This window comes from Lissotriton helveticus, chromosome 7 (genome assembly GCF_964261635.1).
Source record: "Lissotriton helveticus chromosome 7, aLisHel1.1, whole genome shotgun sequence".
NCBI classification, from domain to species: domain Eukaryota; kingdom Metazoa; phylum Chordata; class Amphibia; order Caudata; family Salamandridae; genus Lissotriton; species Lissotriton helveticus.
The window spans coordinates 1,400,094,243-1,400,108,848 of record NC_136068.1 but is presented as its reverse complement, the minus strand read 5'-3'; positions in this window follow the sequence as shown (position 1 = coordinate 1,400,108,848).

Below are 14,606 nucleotides of genomic sequence, written 5' to 3'. Positions count from 1 at the left end.
CTTTCACCAAATATAGATTAGCTCATACTACATACCAATCCCTACCATTTTCACAAATTTGGTTGGAATTCCATTTAGCCATTTAGCCTGTAGACCTCTCTAAATACCCTGAGGTAAATTACTTCACAAAACACATCTGAATTGACAACCAATTAAAATGTTACTTTCATTTTCTACTTTTTTTACCTGACATTTGATTGGTTATGTACCTGAATATACAGAAAGAAAGAGAGAGAAACACAGCCATTTTGACTACTACTTTCTGAAGTACATTGCAAGAGCATTTTCACTGACAACTTAAACTTGTTTTTAAAAGGTAAGATGTTATTTTGTAAATTTGAAAGGAGAACTATGTCATGCACTTTAAATTAATTTGGGAAAACATTTTTAGATAGTTATATACTGTCCCTCTGTAAGAGTTAGACATTGAGAAAGGCTTGTTTATTATAATTATGGATTGATTTAGGTTTCTGTGGTATAATTATGAATTTACTTAGGCTTCTTCACAGGCACTTTTTAATAGTACTACTTCACGCCTGAAACCATACAGTGCCCCTTCTCTGTTATAAACTCACAAGTACCTGTCTGAACTTAAACCCAACAGTGCCCTATCTCTACTGATATATTTATTTTTTATGCAAATTACAGCAAGAAAATGGAAGGAGAGCAGAGTATTTCCTTCAAAATTGTTCTGCAGAACAACACAGAAAAAGATATTGAGGACAATGATGACTCAGATTTCATGGATGAATCACGGGACCATGAATTAGTTCAATGTGTAGATGCAGTAGATTCGCTGATTGAAAATGAGGACATTTCCGACAATGTGTTGTTAAATGTTCTGTTAAATTTGGAAAAAGAATCCCAAAAATAAATTTATATTTAATAAAAAAAAAACTAAAAAAAAACCAACAAAATGAACAATCAATAAACATACAATATTTAAAAAGTCTATCATTCTTTTTTCCTTATAGTACGCTCCCCAGACCGCTTCCCGGTGCGCGTACCGGGCGCTCCCCACGCAAAAAAACAATTTTTTATATTTTTTTCCCCCGCGGGGCCCTTTTAAAGCCTCCACATCAAACCTAGGGGGTCAGGGAGGATCTGCTATGCCCCCTTATGGTCATTTACCCCTTTGTTTTGGCCTCCTCTTGTCTCTCGATCCTACCGAGAGACAAGATGGCGGCCACTCTTGACTGTTTAGAATGTTGACAGACACCGGAGAGCCAATCAGCTTCGCTTCGCGAAGTTCCGTTACGCGTCAGGTACGCGAACCGGGGCGCTGCCCGGAGCGCGCTTACAGATATATATTTTTTTTTAACGTTAATTTCTCAAAATCCACTGGAGCACATATATTGAGACCTAGCAAAGGCACATTGGGCTACCAGTCCCTACAATTTTGCCAAGTTTCGTGGAAATCCATTCAGTCGTTCGAGCTAAAAGTGAGTCCAACCGCCCTATGGAAAATTGCATGGGAAAAATGCGTTTTGGGACCCCCTTTTTTCTCGGCCCCTCCTTGACGAAACCCCCCCATATTTTCTGGGGCTGCTCAGAAACAAAATGTTCCATTTTCCTGAAATTTCAGCGAATTCCGTCCTCAAACGCAAAAGTTATTCGACATAGAATTTTCAAAAATCCCATAGAGAAAAAATCCTAACTATATATACCTACTGGCGACCGCCAGTAGGTAATATATATATATATATATATATATATATATATATATATATATCCAACCAAAGAGTTTGCCTGGTATGGAAGACGCCACTTCACGGGTAAGTATTTGCCAAATGTGTTTATTGCTGGAAGTAGCAGCGTGATCACATCATTGTCCACGAATATCAGCAGCCAGTCCCGACGCGTTTCGTGTTAACTTCTTCAGGGGATCGAGGCATTGAAGGCAACAGCAAGGCTAGATTGGCAGCATCCTTTTAGCTTCCAAATACCCCGCCTCAGTGGGCGTGGCCCTCACGAGGGCATGTTGGTACTTGTAGTGCCTGCCGTGTTACTCGAGTGAGTAGCGTGTTGTTGTTCTTCAAAAATAAGTTCAATATTATCACAGTGGATTGTGGCATCCAGATGAGTTCATTGCCACCACAGGAAACACTTGCAATAAACGGCACCCATGCCATAGGCAAATCCGCCAGTTGACGGAGTCGCTGGAGCACTGAGAAAGCGCCAGCCGGTGGAAGGAGTCGCTGGCGCACTGAGACAGCGCCCGGGTGTCTTCCGCGGCTCAGGCCAGCCGCAAACATCCATGATGCCACTGTGTGGGCCACGCCCACTGAGGCTGGGTTTTTGGAACTTAAAAAGTGCCGCCAAAACTGCTCTGCTGTTTGTTTCCAAGCCCAAATGCCCCTGATGAAGTAATTAACGAACCGCACCGGGATGGGACTGTGATTTAGTGGACTGCATTACGGGGGCGTGAATTATAGTTAGCTTAACTAACTATAACGGTGCAATTTCTATGGTTTTGTATGAGTGAAATGTCCAACTAACTATTACGTCCCTGAAACCTATGTTTTTTTTTCAGTAAATTTCAAAGGTTTTTTAAATGCTAATTTGTAACCATAACGTCCCTGAAACCTATGTTTTTTTCAGTGAATTTCAAAAGTTTTTTAAATGCTAATTTCTAATTATAATCTTCTGTAAACCTAAAGTTTTTTTCAGTGATTTTAAATTATCACTTCATTATGTACCTAGTGAAAACAGCCGATATCCCCAGTTTTCCAGTAATAGCTTCCACAAAAAAAGAAATTATTCACAAATGAGAACAATTAATGGTAATACACCCTGGGAGCCAAAGGTGCTACTAACTCAGTTCACTGTAAGTTATCGCCACGTGGTGTTATTGAGGCTGAATTCAATAGACAAAGAGACATTGATCCGAGTGCGGAACGTCCGGACCACATATCATTGCAGGGTATGTACACGCTCAGCGCCAAAGGTACTACTAACTCAGTGCACCATAAGTCGTCGCAAGGAAGAGTGAACAGTTTTATATCAGCAGTGAGGCCTACTATCAATCGAAAATCACCCAAAAATACTTATAATATCAAAAGAACAGAAGAATCGAAGTACATTAATGATCCCAGTCCGGTGATTTTGAAGTTGTGGACATACAATATTTTGCAGATAACTCAATTGCTGTTGCCTCCTATGTCACGTCATATATTACCAGGTCTGAGAAGACAGAATTGAAAGTAATGTCGGAGGAAATTTCACAGGAGAAGACACTTAGCAAAAAATTGTACAGCTTCAGCTTGAAGATACTTTCACATCGAGAAATTGAAACCTACAAACAACCCTAAAACCTACATATTTGGACAGTGTATTCCATAAATGTTTTATCTTTTGTTCCATACAACTACACTGCGGGCAGAAGGGCTCACAATTTAAATTGAGACATGTTTTAGTTATTACAGAGAGAATTGTACTCTATGTCCTCGAACTTTGTCAGGAGGAAGTGACTAAAAACATTGCTCGATGTCTGTGCTGACTACTGCACCCGAGAGGTGGAGACCGTTACAATGTCAGATGTGATGTGGCAGAGATTGTACTTGCACCTTTCTTTATTGCTGGATGAAGTCATGAACCCTTTACGATGGAATATTTTCTGTATTATTTCATATCTGGTGCCCGTATCTTAGTGCAGCACAAATCATCGACCCTTTATGATTGAATCTCAGTGTCTGATCCAATGATTACTGTTGTACTTGTTGCCAGCACCAACCATCTCCAGAGGGTTGGCTTACAATCACCCCACATGCATGCACCACAGACGTCACTGGACGTGTGACCCTGGTAATAAAAAAGAGTCGAGCACATGTGCCCATACCAGTTCCACTATCTATCTGTGTCTGTGTGTTCATTATGTATGCAAAATGCTGCCCCTGGGCCCTACCACATTACATAGTGCTCTAGACAGCGTATGCAACCATCTTACCTTTGACAGTGTGGGAAACTTTAGTTATGTAACTTTGTCTTGGTCATTGTACAAGTACGCACATAGAGACTGCATAATTTCAGTACTGCAGGCAGAGTGTATAGTGAATTTAAAAGTGCGCGAGGATCGTCGTAGAGATTGTTTAAGTACATATGTTGGCGCAGCCTACCTCCGACAACCAGCTTCTAACTGACTGACCTCCATGTGCCGAAAACTGAAAATTCAACTTTCCATGGCCCTGCATTGCTTCAGCTGCAACACTCCATTAATATCCACATGGATGTCTCATGTCCACCATCTTTCTTGTGAGGAACTATGCATGAATAGAGGGTCAGTGAATGTCCGTACATTACATGTTGGCCATATTGTTAGGCTTGGCTCACAGCGTGACACTTTTACTTTTGCTACCCGGGTGACGGTAGCACTCCAACACGGACACCCGCATCCAGTGTTGTCAGATTTTTTATGCTTTCTATAGCCCAAAGCCAATCAAAAAGTAGCCCACACTAGCCCAATATTGCTACTTTACGGAAGGAGGGGCAGAGACAGCGTCAAGCAGGCGGTGAATGCATTAGAATTGATGTTGCAGCAGGATGCAAAGTAATTATTTGTCTAATAAAGTGCTTTAACATAATACTTTGCTGGAGCGATGTATATATATTTATAGTCTGGCAGCTAGCACAAACCAAAATGTTACTGCACAAATGGAAAAAATATGGCCCAATTGCGCATGATCTAGCTCAATCTGGCAACACTGATGCCACAGCCACACTCTCACGGCTGGTGTACACCCACACAACACCCATACAGCACAGGCGTCACAAGACACGTGACCCTGCTAACATAAAAGACCAGGCACATGTGCTCTATGCCATTTTAGGGTTTAGAGTGTGTAGCCTCACTTCTCACTAGTAGTTAGTAGCATCACAAGCACTGAGCCGGTGTACAACTTGCGATGATGATAGGTGCACTAGTATGTCCTCTGCCATTACGATATCAAAACTCAGTTCCAAATGTGAGACCTATCTCCTTGCAGAGTGGAGCTGCATGATGTGGAGGGTGCCGTGACTGCGAAAAGGTGAGTAGAGAGGCCTTGGTGCGCAGCGTCAGGCAGATTCCTCTGGGCGGCGGGAGTGGATCGGATATAGCAGCCTGAATGCAAAAAGGTGGCAGAGCGATTTGGGCATACGCACTTGTATATACTCTGCCAAAGCGACGCATTGGTAACACAAGCACTGGTGCAATGCCCGAGGGGCTGGTGCCCAGTTCCAACTGTGGTCTGCTTTTTGGAGCAGTCTGGGGCGCAGATTTGGGTGGTGTCGCTGTTCTTTGAATACAGTCAGCGGCCCAGTGGGTGTCTAAATGGCCTTTCTGGAGGCGTCATTATCTCACGTTTATCAACAGGCAGAGGTGTCACTTTCTTTCTCTCGGAGGGCTGGCCCATTAATGTATGCCTACCTAGCAGGGCAAGGGGCCTGAGCAGAAGTGGCCTAACTTGATTTAAAGTCACCTGTGCAAACAAATCTGTGCATTTTTTTTATCTCCCTCCCCCTTTTTTTAAATAAAATTTCGCTAAAGCAGTGTTTTGAGGAAAGGCAATATGCAAATGTGGGCCACTTTTTTTTTAGCGTGCCCGGATCAATTTTGAATCCTAAACCATCCTTGCTCTGCCATTACTAATTGCAATGCAGTGCGCGCTACGAAATTCGTTTGATGAATTAAATTGTTTACTTAGGTGCAATTATCCATATGCCGGTTTTTAGCACCCTCCACCCTGCCCCTACCCCTCCCCGCCTCCCTGCCCGCGGCTGTTCTTGAGATGTTATGGTAGGTTGTTGCAGGCTTTTTCAGCACAAGCGATGAGTCTTCATCGACCCCAATTGCTTTTTAACTTGGGGAACGGCCACTTGCTTTGCTTCCGCAGATCCCAGTGTTATCCCGGGTACATACAATTGAGGGCGTTTCCACAGATATTCCAGGCCCCTGCCTGTCAGAGGCTTACAAACCATGCAAAGCATTTTGAATTGTGCACGCTGTTTCACTCGGAGCCAGTGGAGCTGCCTAAATTCCTTCCTAACAGAGACAAACCTAGGTGTGCCGGTTTACAACCTGGCTGCCGCATTTTGCACAAGCTGGAGTCTGTTTAGATGTTTCTGGTGAAAGTTCAGATACAGACTATTACAATAGTCCAGCTGCGAAAAAATGAGCGCTGTGACTACCGTCCTAAAACTATCCTCATGTAGAAAGAATTTTATTTTTCTCAAAACTCTGAGCAGATAAAAGCTTGTTGAAACTTGTCCACTAGCCTGTTCCCCAAAAGTACGTTTATTATCCAGGATCACCCCTAAGTTCTTTCCTAGTAGCATTCCCATTTTTTCAGGCCACCAGTCAGTGGTCCAGAAGTTAGGGTTGTTAACGAAAATAATGACCTCCATCTTGCCTGCATTTAATTTCAGGAAATTTGAGGACATTCAGCCATCAATAGCTTTCATGCATTCACAGCTTTCCAGGCCAGTTTCCACTTCCTTGCCTCTCTGTAGGGACAACACAATTTGTGTGTCATCCGCATAGAATGTTAACTGGAGCCCATAAGCCTTTATCATAGCTGCCAGCCGGCCCACATAGATATTAAAAAGCGTGGGACTAAGGGAAGAGCCCTGCCGGACCCCGCAAAGAAGAGAGAACCGCTTTGACCTATGCCTACCCAAGTCCACCATCTGAATTCTGTCAGCCAGGAAAGATTTCAAAAGATACCAGGCTTTGCCCTGAACCCCTGCAGCCGATAACCGGTCCATCAGAACTTCATGATGCACTGTATCAAAGTCTGCAGACAAATCCAGCATAATCAGAATTGCTGCACCACACTGGTCCAACGCCTCTCGAACCTCCTCTGTAGCTTTGATCAGGACAAGCCATGATTTGTGTTCCACACAAAAGCCTAATTGTGCAGGATCTAGCACGTTGTTGATCTGAATAAATGTGCTAAGTTGTGCGTTCATGGCCCTCTCGATCATTTTAGCCGGTAATGGGTGGCAAGAGATAGGTCTATAGTTGTTCAGATCCAGGGGGTCCAAATTTTGTTTTTTTATAAGCGTAAGTATTGAGGCTGATTTCCAGAACTTGGGGAACTGGCCAGAATTAAGGATGATACTGAACAAAGGAGTAAGGATAGGGGCAATGGTCTCAGGGACACTTTTAATCACAGACACTGGACAAAAGTCCATGGGATATCCAGATCGAAATGCCTTTAAGAGATTGACTAAATCTTGCATCTCGAATAGTGTGAAACCCTCTAATGGAGTTAGAGATTTAAGGGCACTTGGTAATGGCCTAACTAAGAACTCCTTTGCTGTTGCGAAAAGGAGAAGATGGATTCCACCTTGTTTCTAAAAAAGGAAGCCAGTGATTCACTAAGAACAGGACTGCTAGGTGTTTGGGATCTATGTAGATTCATCAACTTCATGATAGTTTTGAAAAATTCTCTTGAGGAGAATCTGGCCTCAGCAGGGCTCCTTTGGCCGAAATGATTGGTCTACCAGAGGGCTTTGTGGGATGTTTATGAATTTTCAACAGAAAATAAATAGTTGCTGTTATTCGATGGTCAGTTGTCAGATATTTACATTCATCTTCATCTAGTAGGTTAGCCGTTGTCCATTCTTTCAATCTAATATCCAATTCCTTTTTATATCTCGATGTGGGGTTGTCCTTGAGTTTTTCATAGTAATTGACATTTCTTAGTTGGGATGTGTGCTTCTTTTATGTAGTCTTCTTTCTCCATAATAATGATGTTACCAACTTTATCCGCCATTTTTATCTCTATCTGTTCGTCTTGTTGGAAATTGTACAGAGCTTTACTTTGTTCCACACTCAGGTTGTTATATTTGTTTTCTTCATTTTATACAGATCATGAATTGCAACCTCGTGGAAGATATCTATTTTATTACCAGATATTAGAAACACCATTTAGGTCTTTTTCCACTCAACCCTGCGCCAATTTGGGGGCAAACTGTATCCAGTGGAGTATCGGAATATCAGATCGATCAATGTCAAGAGATTCTTAAAAACTTTCACAGTGAAATTGGTGTTCGCTTTTTCTATTTTTTTTCTGGTATTCCTACATTTGTTTGTTTTATGTGAAGGTTTTGGCTGGTTTTATTTTCCCCACATATTGATACAGATCAATTCTTGTTTGTGCAAGATCCATTTTGCCAATTGGACAGAAGTTGAATCCACATTTTAGCAGTGAAATTTCCGACCAGGTCTTGTGTTTTATTTTCTATGTCCTCTTCTGCCTCATACTCCTTGTTGTTATACCCAATTTCTCTGTTCCAGTTGCCCCTCTTTCCTCTTCTTGTTTGTTTCCTTTGCCCCGGCTGCATCCTCTTCCCCTTCCTCTGTAGCTTTGTGATTGTGTACTGAGGTTTTGCTCTCACTGTCGTTGTTAAAGAACCAATCTCATGTCCCCTAAAAAAGTGTGCTTTGCTCTTTCTCCTGTGGGTTCTAATTCTCCTTCACTTACATCAGTCGAGGTTAGTGAGGAAAGACTCCTGGAAGCATTGGTGAAACTGTCCAGTTTGTCCTGTTGTTTGAGGGCATTAAACCTTCTTGCGTATGTAAAGATACTTCCTTCAGTGTAGTCCCTACACAGAAGGAAGTATCTTTATGCTTGCAAGAAAGTTTAGTAAAATCAAGAACTGAAAATCTAAAAACCAAGGAGCTGACGATAAATGATAGCCCGGAAACCATTCAGTTGATCGCAACATACTCCATGGAACCTAAAAAGATTAAAAACATTCTGAGTAAAAACTGGAAAATCCTACAATTGGACCCAACAGTTGCTCAATTAATGAGAAAACATCCCAACATAGAAGAGCTAAACATTTGAAGGACCAATTGGTTCACAGCCACTTTCATAAAAGAAACAGCTAATCAACAAAGTGGCTACATACAAAAACTTCTTTAAATGTCATAACTACAAGGTGTGTCAAATTGCAAGAAATACAAAATAAATCAAATTGGCTAATAACAAAATATGGAAAATCAAGATTTGAATAACATTCAAAACCCAATATGTGGTCTATATAATTGAATGCCCTTGTGCTCTTACATATGTTGGAAGTACTCTCTTTGAACTTAAAAAACAAATTTTAGAACATGTGCGAGCAACATTAAATAAAGATCGTAGCAACACAGTGGCCAAACACATGGAATCACACCATGGAGGAGATTGGAAATTGGTAAAATGCTATGCACTTGAAACTGTGGATTGCCATAAAAGAAGCGGGGACAGATAACGAAAGCTCAGACAAAGAGAGTTCTGCCACAATTTGTACTTATGTACTTTTACGCTGTTTGGCCTGAATCAAGATGAAGAAATTTACACGCAGCTTTCACTGTAATTTTGCTTTCCCCCAAGACTACACTTATTTTCACTCACTTTTATCACTATGTTGTTTAGTAACAGGAGTAAGAATAACGTCAACAAACTAACTATCTACTTGAAAAAAGACTCAAATGATACAATTGCACAAGCACAACATCACTTTAGAATGAATGACATTATATATACAACTAAACACAATGAACTTAAACATGTACATCCACTGGAGGGTGTGAAACGTATATATAATAACTGCTTACTCAATTAAACAACAATCATGTCAATGACCCCCTCTAGATGGGGGTAATGATTCATTCGAATTTAAAAAGAATTGCAATTTAGAGTTGAAAGCAGAACAGTATATGTATTGTCTATTTATATGGAGAACAAATAGATATCACCGCGCTTTGAGGTTTGCGCATTTCCAAATTAGTACAATGTTCAATTTGCAGTTGGCTGATTTAAAACTCGCAGACTGAGTTTTTAAATTAAGGACATACTATGTTCTTTCCTGTTTGATGAGTTTTACACTAAATGATGCACCTTTTTTTAATGGTCAATGATTTGAGAACGGCACTACATCTCCCATAAAGACATGCAGCATAAACAGGAAGTGACCTCAATCAATGTAATTAATTGGCTATGACACATTGCACATGCACTTGTGAACAAGGTCTCTGTGAGACCGAAACGCATAAAAGCTTTTTCATTTGTATTTGGCCCGTATGAACTGCAAACTTGAAAACAAAGATTTATAACTGACCCGTGAGTGCGACATATTCTTCTTGAAGAAGGTTAGTTTTTGAGATTACACGGCGTGGCTCTGCCATTTGGATCGCATCACCCCAGAAGTGCCAAAAAAACAGCCAGGCGAGCCGACTAGGGAGATATATCAATATACTAGTAATATATATATACGTAATTTACTGTTAGTGTTATGCATTAGATGGATGACAGAAAATCGATTTGATGGAGCTGTCATAAAGTTATACATTTGACGCTATGGCATTATATCGCGCACATAGATCGGGATAAACATGAGCTTGTTATTATTTCTTACCCACTGGGGAGGGGAGCTAAATGACATTTTTGTTTGATACGCACCCCAGTTAGAGCAATGAGAACATACAAAGTTTTTTTACTTTATGGGTATACAACTTCATTGAAACATAAGTTGTTATAATGATGTGCCAGTGAATGCCGGCTTCGGTCATTACTGATGATTTATTTGGATTGTGGTAGAGAGCACATTAATACAATGGGGACTGTGTTTTTTTCAATAAAAACATTTACGTATTGAGTAGAATGTTCTTTTTTTTATTATTATTATTTTTATTAGGAGATAAGACATATATTACCATAGAAACAAAACAGCTCATTCCAATACAAATAGTTCCCACATGTCATATCTCCGTTTTACAAATTATACTCCCCCCAGTCGGTTCGTCGGAATAGGAGAGAAAGAGACACAAAAATTGACCGAACATTTGATACAAAGGATACAGGGATAAGAAAGCAATACAAGCCCAATACATATGTATACATAAATGGAGACAGAAAGATGAAAAAGCAGACCAAAGAAATCAAAAGTATCTGCATTCAAGCCATGTAGATAGAGGTTCCCACATACGCTCCCCATCTATCCGGGCCCTAGCTCCTCTTCTTTTAAATACAGAAATTTCCCAGTTGTACGTATTAATAAATTTGCTCAGCCAGACATGAACATTTGGGGGAATAGGGTCAAGCCAGACAGTAGTTAAACAGAGTCTAAGAACAGTCATTGCAATAAAAATCAACTTACGTCCGGGCTCAGACATATTTTGCTCGATAATCCCAAGCATAATAGCCTGCGGTGTCAAAGCCACGTCGAAGCTGAACATTTGACCCAAATACTGCTCCACTTTTTGTACTAGAGGAGCAAGTTCAGGGCAGGACGCAAGCATATGCACACTATCTGCCGCTAGTTCCCCACATCGTGGGCAGTTTATCCCCGCAGTACCACCCCATTTAACTATTCGGGAAGGGGTTATATACAGGTTACACCACGTTTTAAAACATTGTACTTGCAAATTGGCAGAAAAAAAACCAGATTGACTAAATAAAAGTGCATCTTCACAAGCCCCCTGCTCAGCTTGAACCCCAGAATTCCAGCGTACAAAATGCTTATTTAAATCATCAGACTTCCTGGCGATCAACATTTTATAAATCGGGGATAAAGATGTTTGACCCCCTTTTAAAACTTCAATTACCGTATTAGGAGCCCACCATGTTGTCTTTCTACTAAAAAAGTTCCTAATCTGTAGAAACTTAAAAAATTGTCTATTACATAATCCATGTTTTGTTTTAATTTCTTCAAAACTCATCAGTCCCGCTATAGAAGCTATATCCCCAATCCTCCTAACCCCCTGAGAGAGCCAGACCCTGAAAAAAGCATCCCGAAAAATATCTGGAAATAACAAATTATCTGCAAATGGAGAATATATATGTAATCTACCAATATCAAACATTTTCCGGACTGACACCCATACTTTATATGCACCCAAAAGTACCTTGAACCTCACCCGCTTAAAATACGAATAATCAATTTGTCTAAACAAAAGTCCCTGTGCAGTGCATCCTAAAATTAAATGATAGATCGAAATATCATCACCATCTGGCATCTCCATATCCAGTAAATCAGTAATACGTCTTAGTGTAATAGCAAAATAATAAACCTGTAGGTTTGGTACCGCCCAACCCCCTCTGTCTCTAGGGAGAGTCATATACTTCAAAGCCCGTCTTGGTCGTTTGCCGGCCCATAAAAACCATGAAATTATCCGGTCAAATTTCTTAAACCAGCTAGAGTCAATTGGTAGCGGGACAGCTCTTAGACAATACAAAATCTTAGGTAGGAAGATCATTTTTATTACATTGCATCTGCCCATTAGGGTCAGATGTAAAGAATTAATTTGTCGCGCCTCTACGTCTAATTTCCTAATTAAAGGACCTAAATTCAATTCAACTAACTCATCAGGATTTGCACATATCTCTATCCCCAGATATTTAGCTTGTCCTACAATGTGGGGGTCTATCCAATCAATTTTTTCATTACAGATGATTTGTGTCTTGGCCTCATTTAAATGGTACCCAGAAATTGCCCCAAATTGAGAAGTTAACATTTGAATTCCTTGAAAAGCTGACAATGGAGAGTCTGTTAAAATGGCGAGGTCATCATCATAGCCAAGGATTTTTGTATCGCCTCCTTTAGCGTGTACTGGTCGAATGGATGCTTCACTTACAATTTTCCTAATTAAAGGATCAATATAAATTGAAAACAAAAGGGGAGAACAGGGGCACCCCTGCCTAGTTCCTCAACTTATGTTGATTATCCCCGATTGAATCCCCATAATTGAAACCTCAGCTATAGATTGTGCATACATACTCTTTAAAGCACCAATAAACTTCTCTCCTATACCATAATGCTGCAAAGCAGCCCATAAAAAAGGCCAGGAGACCCTATCAAAGGCTTTCTCCTCGTCCAGCAGAATCAAAGCCATAGGGTCTCCTGTCACCTTAGTATAGTCAAAGAGCGTTATCGTGCGGCGGATATGTGCAATGGTTTCTCTACCTGGCACAAAACCATGTTGTTGAGGGGTAACTAGTTTTTTAATTACTCTAGCAAGCTGATTAGCAAAGATTTTAGAATATATTTTTATATCGCTATTTATTAATGTTATAGGTCGATAAGACCCTGTATCGGCCGGTGCTTTCCCTTTTTTTTAAAAAAAAGTCACTATCCTTGCTTTCCGCCAGGATTCCGGAGGCTCACCCTCCTTAACAACCTGTGGGAATACCTCCAGCATTAAAGGTGCCAGTTGTACTTTAAACGTCCTGTAGAATTCTCCAGGTAGGAAATCTGGACCAACTGCCTTGGCTCTTGGAATAGCATCAACAGCCATCCCTAGTTCTTCTATACAGAGTTCAGCCTCCAACATTGCTACTTCATCCTGCGTTAGCCCCCCAACCTCTATATCATCAAGATATTTTTGTATCTCTTTCAGCAGACGCCCATTGTCAGTAATATCTTCTTTATATAATTGTTGATAAAACTTCTGGAAAGCTACAGCAATAGCCTCTACATCTGAAACTAACCCTACATCGGGGTCCAGAATTTCTTTAATACGTGACGCTGCTTCTCTCTCTTTGGTTCTAACCGCTAACAGTTGTCCCGCTCTCTCGTTGTTTTCATATACCTTGGATACAATATCCCCTGCACCACACCCCATTACTGACTTGGCTCTAGTTCCGAAGCCGCCTCCCTATTCCACCTCGTGGGGGCCAGCAGTCATTTCCGGTTTGCCTGCACGAAGAGCGGTTAGCGCTCTAGTGCATTAAACTTCTGGGCTATTTAGGCTGAGCAGCGGTAGGAGCTCGCTGCGGGAAGGAGACAGTGGCAGTGTCCCCAACCCGCTTGGCGAGACAGGTCTGTCTTTGGCAACAAAAGATTGTATAGCGCTTTTTAATATTGAACTTTTTTAAATAATTACTTGTGCTAAATTGTTATTTACTTGTGCGAGAAATACAATATCCCCTGCACCACACGCCATTACTGACTTGGCTTTAGTTCCGGAGCCGCCTCCCTATTCCACCTCGTGGGGGCCAGCAGTCATTTCCGGTTTGCCTGCACGAAGAGCGGTTAGCGCTCTAGTGCATTAAACTTCTCGGCTATTTAGGCTGAGCAGCGGTAGGAGCTCGCTGCGGGAAGGAGACAGTGGCAGTGTCCCCGACCCGCTTGGCGAGACAGGTCTGTCTTTGGCAACAAAAGATTGTATAGCGCTTTTTAATATTGAACTTTTTTAAATAATTACTTGTGCTAAATTGTTATTTACTTGTGCGAGAAATACAATATCCCCTGCACCACACGCCATTACTGACTTGGCTTTAGTTCCGGAGCCGCCTCCCTATTCCACCTCGTGGGGGCCAGCAGTCATTTCAGGTTTGCCTGCACGAAGAGCGGTTAGCGCTCTAGTGCATTAAACTTCTGGGCTATTTAGGCTGAGCAGCGGTAGGAGCTTGCTGCGGGAAGGAGACAGTGGCAGTGTCCCCGACCCGCTTGGCGAGACAGGTCTGTCTTTGGCAACAAAAGATTGTATAGCGCTTTTTAATATTTAACTTTTTTAAATAATTACTTGTGCTAAATTGTTATTTACTTGTGCGAGAAATACAATATCCCCTGCACCACACGCCATTACTGACTTGGCTTTAGTTCCGGAGCCGCCTCCCTATTCCACCTCGTGGGGG